We start from the raw sequence: 6000 nt of genomic DNA on the forward strand, positions 1-6000 counted from the left end.
ATACCACTACACCGGGGTACAAGGACCGATCATACCACTACACCGGAATATAGGGACTGATTATACCACTACACCGGGGTACAATACCGATTATACCACTACACCAGGGTGTAAGGACTGATTATACCACTACACCGGAGTACAAGGACTGATTATACCACTACACCGAGGTACAATACCGATTATACCACTACACCAGGGTACAATACCGATTATACCACTACACCGGGTTACAATACCTATTATAACACTACACCGGAGTACAATACCGACTATACCACTGCACCGAAGTACAATACAGATTATACCACTACACCGGGGTACAATACCCATTATACCACTACATCTGGGTATAGGGACCGATGACATAATTATACTGAGGATTAGGGACTAATTATTAAATTACACCAGGGTATAGGGACTGACACTTATTATCCTGGGGTATAGGGACTTGAACCGGCACAGATTGTACAGGTTTTGAGGCACACAGGACCAGAAATGATTACACTGGTATATAGGAATCGGCCCTTATTATACTGGGTTATAGGCACAAGGGAACAGCACTGATTATACCAGGGTATAGGCACACAGGACTGAGACTGATTATATCGGGGTATCGGCACATGGGACCAGCATTGATCATATTAGGGTATAGGGCTGGCACTCATTATACCGGAGTACGGGCACATGGGACTGACACCGATTGTATTGGGGTACAGGCACACGGGACTGACACTGATTATACTGGGGTATAGGAACACAGGAAAGGGACTGATTATATCAGGATATAGGCACACAGATCGGCACTGATTTATTAGGGTATAGGCACATGGGACTGGCACTGATTATATCAGGGTATAAGGATGGCACTGATTATACTGGAGTATAGGCACATGGGACTGGCACTGATTATACTGTAGTATAGGCACGTGGGATATAGGTACACCGGACCAGCACTGATTATATTGGGGTATAGGGACTGGCACTATCGAGGTATAAGGACTGGCACTAATTATTCTAGCGTATAGGCACATTGGAATGGCACTGATTATACCGGAGTATAGGCACACAGGACCGGAACTAATTGTATTGGGGTATAGGCACATATGACCAGCAGCGCAGTGGCTCAGTGGTTAGCACAGCAGCCTTGCAGCACTGGGGTCCTGGGTTCAAATCCCACCAAGGACAACATCTGCAAGGAGTTTGTATGTTCACCCCTTGTTTGCGTGGGTTTCCTCCCACACTTCAAAGACATACTGATAGGGAATCTAGATTGTGAGCCCCAATGGGGACAGTGATGAATATGTCTGTAAAGCGCTGAGGAATTAATGGTGCTTTATAAGGGAGTAAAATAAATAAATAGGACCAGCACTGATTATACCGAGGTATAGGCACACAGGACTGCACTATTGGGTATCTGAGAGGATAATGTTGCTTAAATCAATGACCCAGTGCCATAAATTACTTCCATATTTCAAGGACTTATGCACACGCAGGCTCTGTAACATATTACAGAGTTCTATAGCTAAGTTGGTTCAGAGACAAACAATTAAATTTAAAGCGGTGGTCCGAAGGGTATAAGCCAGCAGCAGAGCTGGGTATAGTGACATGGCTCTGCTGCCAGCTTATTACTATTCAGCTAATCAGACAGCAGACCGGATGCCGCATTCATCCTACAGGGCGCTGGGGGAGACACTCAGGGACAATGTAGGGGCAGCACAGCAGAAGAAACAAATGTCACTGATGAGGTGTTGTTTCAGGGAGGGGCAGGGGCTGTGATAATGACCTCAGTCTCTACCCCCTGCTCTAATGACGCTTTGATTGAGTATCCCAGCATGCACTGGGGAAACTCAAACAAATGGTCATCAGACAGCAAGTAGAGAAAAATTACTGTAGTGTAGTTAGGGAACGGTAGGGAAGTTTTAAAGCAAGTATATTAGAAAATAGCTTAGATTATGGGACTAAATAGGTAGGAAAAAATTATTTGCCTTCCGACCACCCGTGTAACTTGTTTTGTGGTGCTGAAAACGAGTAAGATGCTTAAATTTGCTGATTGGCACTAATTTTTAAGGTCCAGCAGAGGTTGAAGTTGATGCGCCCCCTGGGCCGTGTGTGTAGGAAAATACCCGGAGCCGGGTCTCTGTGCAATACTGGGGGTTGTAGTCTCCGTGGCGGCGACCCGGTCCCGTGGATCAGGATGGTCAAACCAGTGGCAGTCTGTTTATGTGATTTTTATGATATTAAATGTCTGCCTACGCCACCCGTGGATTGCGGTCACTGAGAACCGCTGCTGCGTGGCAGACTGCTGAGGCTGGTGTGGTGTGCGCAGCAGAGGGTAGTATAACTCCCCACGGGAGGAGTATAGCCTCAGGGCAGCGTGTGTAGATGGTGAGGGTTGTGGTGCATGGGCGCAGCAGAAATGACTCAGAGTCCGTGCAGTGCAGTTCAGGGTCTTTACTGTTGGTAATGAAGAAGTTCCTGCCGTGAGTACTGGCTAACATTAGAGGCCTGGTCAGTCTGTGAGCGAACAAGAGTTCCCCTGGCCAGGTGGAGGTATAGGCCTTCCCGTCTGACTGCACTCTTCCTGGCTACCCTGCTGTAGTCGTGTAGTAGCCCACGTCCCTGAGTGTACCGTGTGGTGCTCACCCGTATGTCTGGTGACTTGGGGCCTTTGGTGCCTTCCGCTCCTCGATGCCGGTGCTGGTCCCTTGCGTGTGACTGAGCCTCCGGGCTTTCTATGGCCAGAGGACCTGAAATCCCCTGCCAGGTGGTTTCTGCTGCTGGATGTAGAAATCCTCACAGCCTCAGACTCCGTTGTCCGGTTCTTTGCGTCTTTCTACCAGGACGACCTCTGCTCCAGTCCCTGGTCTTCAGCTCCTGGCTCCTACAGAGCTCCTAGCTGTTGCTCTGTCCCTTCTCTGCTCTGACTCGACTAACCCCGCCCCAGATCCTGTTTATAAAGGGCAGGTTCCTCCCCTCCCTGGACTGGGGCAGGACGTGTGGCATGCAATTTGCTCCTGACCAGGAAAACCCATGCTCGCTCTCAGACATGGTATTGCTACCACTGTGGCTACCAGACCCCTGGGGTGCCACATTCCCCCCTAGTGAATTTTAGTACTCCGGGACTAAACACATTTTATGAAAACATAACACAACAGGATATAAGCAATAACACAACATATATACTGTAGCGTCGGCGTCCCTGCCCTCTGCTAGGCAGGGACGCTGTTCCCCTCACCTCTCTGCTCCAAGCCCGGCGTCCTCCTCCCGCTCTGCTGGCAGCGCGCGCTCCTTCCCGGCCACTGTGCTTAGGGCGCGCGCGCGCTCCCTCCCTCTTAAAGGGGCCACGCGCGCCGTCCTAAGGAGTCCCCGGCCAATGGCCGGAGGACTTCACCATATATAAGGCACCTCCTCCAAAATGGAGGTGCCCGAGCAATGTTGTTGCACTGTTCACTACTCTGCTTCAGCCCTCAGGTCCCGTTGCCAGTTACCTGCCTGATTCCTGCCAGAGTCCTGCCAGTTTGCTGTCTGTTACCTGCCTGATTCCTGCCAGAGTCCTGCCAGTTTGCTGTCTGTTTCCTGCCTGATATTCCTGCTACCTGTTTGCTAGCCTGAGGTCCGACGGTCTGCCTTCCTACTCCTGTCAGTCTGTCTATGGACCAGCTTGGCCGCTCACCTGGGAGCGCACATCTGCTACCAGTCTGCTAGCCTTCCTGGAGGCTCTGCCGTCACGTGCTGTGACCACCTGCTATTCCAGAGACTCCTGCCCGCTCACCTGGGAGCGCTCCTCCGCTACCTGCCTGCTTGCCTACCTGGAGGCTCCGCCGTCACGTGCTGTGACCACCTGCTATTCCAGAGACTCTTGCCCGCTCACCTGGGAGCGCTCCTCCGCTACCTGCCTGCTTGCCTACCTGGAGGCTCCGCCGTCACGTGCTGTGACCACCTGCTATTCCAGAGACTCTTGCCCGCTCACCTGGGAGCGCTCATCTGCTACCTGTCTGTTGGTCTTCTTGGAGGCTCCGCCGTCACATGCTGTGACCACCCGATTATCCAGAGACTCTCGCCTGCTCACCTGGGAGCTCACGTCTATCATCTGCCGCCACAGGTCGTACCAATCCTTTACCCAGAGACTGCCCCGGTCACTTGCCGTGACCTCCTGCCCGTTCATCCAGAGACTGCCCCGGTCACTTGCCGTGACCTCCTGCCCGTTCATCCAGAGACTGCCCCGGTCACTTGCCGTGACCTCCTGCCCGTTCATCCAGAGACTGCCCCGGTCACTTGCCGTGACCTCCTGCCCGTTCATCCAGAGACTGCCCCGGTCACTTGCCGTGACCTCCTGCCCGTTCATCCAGAGACTGCCCCGGTCACTTGCCGTGACCTCCTGCCCGTTCATCCAGAGACTGCCCCGGTCACTTGCCGTGACCTCCTGTCCGTTCATTCAGAGACTGTCCCAGTCACCTGCTGTGACTGCCTGCCCGTCTACCCTGGTCGCCACCCGCTCCCTTACAAGGACCACCCCCTTGTATAGTAGCTCAGAGGTTCCGCCTCCCAGACCCGTTACATATACAAGAAGTTTAGTCTTTTTAGGTCACGGCGCTTCCGTGACCAGGTGTCCATGTCACCCGAGATGCAATTTGAGGGACCCGTCCCAAACCCTCCACGTAGGCCCTGGGGTGACTACAGGGCATCGATGATCTGGCGTTGGACCACGTCTTCAGCCACCTCCACGGGTTTTTGTTCTGTGGTCTGGGACAAAAGGGCACTTAGCAGGTGCGACTATATACCCGGTACAGTTCCGGTTATTCATTGTCCATAACCTGTTAGTCCATGAACCCTGTCAGGTAACTAGAAAATCATAATTAGTACTCAGGCAACAAACATAAAACATTTGCAATATACAAGTATTTATATTACATTTTAAATTCTCCAGCGAGCGGGCATTTGACCCTTAGTGCTCCTGGTGGACCTACGTAACACACTATCTGGTGGTGTCCTTTCTGGGTCCTCTGTTTCTACCCGTTGTGTAGTGGGCTCACTAGCGTCTGCACTACAAGTGTTTGGAGATGTTACGGGTAGGTTGGGCAGCTTTCTGCGTACTCTTTGGCTTACCACGGGCACGGCAGGCTCACTACCAGCAGAGGGTTGATTCTCCTGGGCTGCTGGTATGGAATCTTCTGCCTCCGGGGCCGGTTGCTCTCCCAACACTACTTGCTCTTCTGTAGGCCCTTGAGCGGATTGGCTGGAGGAAGGTAAGGACGGGTACCACAATAGCGTTGTTAATTTGTGTCCAGGACCGGGGAAATTCTCCGAGTACTGTACTGACCATTTCTTCCCTTTCCTCTGCGGGTTGAGGGCTATCTTGGTCTTCATCAGCGCTTTGCAGCTGCTCGGGACACTTCTTCAGGTGGTCTCTGGAGACAGTGGCTGTGGTCTCTCCTCCATCCTTACTGATAATACATACTTTCGGATTGTCATGACTTGAGGGCAGTACTGTGTACGATTCCTTCTCCCACTGGTCATCCAACTTATGGAGCCGCCTTTTCCTCTTCAAGACCTGCTCTCCAGGTGCCAGGGGAGCAGCGGGAGCATGCTGGTTATAAGTCCTCTCTTGCCTTTCTCTTGCTTGAGACAGACTTCTCTCAACACTCTCCTGCACTTTCCGGTACTGCTGCTGCCATTCTGTGTCCCAGTCTGCCTCTGGCGAGGTGTCCTCAGGTGTCAGGACTCCCATATCCAGGTCAATAGGCAGCTTACCAGGTCTTCCTCTCATTAGGTAAGCTGGGGGGCAGTTGGTGGAATTTACTGGGATGTGGTTATACAAGTCCACCAGATCAGGCAGTTTTTCAGGCCACAGACTGCGTTCTTCCAGGGGCAACGTTTTCAGCAAGTCTATCACCACCTGGTTCATCTTCTCGCATAATCCGTTGGTTTGGGGGTGATAGGGCGTTGTCCGTATCTTCTTGCAGCCATAGAGGTTGCAGAACTCCTGGAAGACCTCCG

Source organism: Phyllobates terribilis, unplaced genomic scaffold (genome assembly GCF_046119375.1).
Source record: "Phyllobates terribilis strain yellow unplaced genomic scaffold, ASM4611937v1 Scaffold_5__5_contigs__length_657084704, whole genome shotgun sequence".
In the NCBI taxonomy this organism is placed as follows: Eukaryota; Metazoa; Chordata; class Amphibia; order Anura; family Dendrobatidae; genus Phyllobates; species Phyllobates terribilis.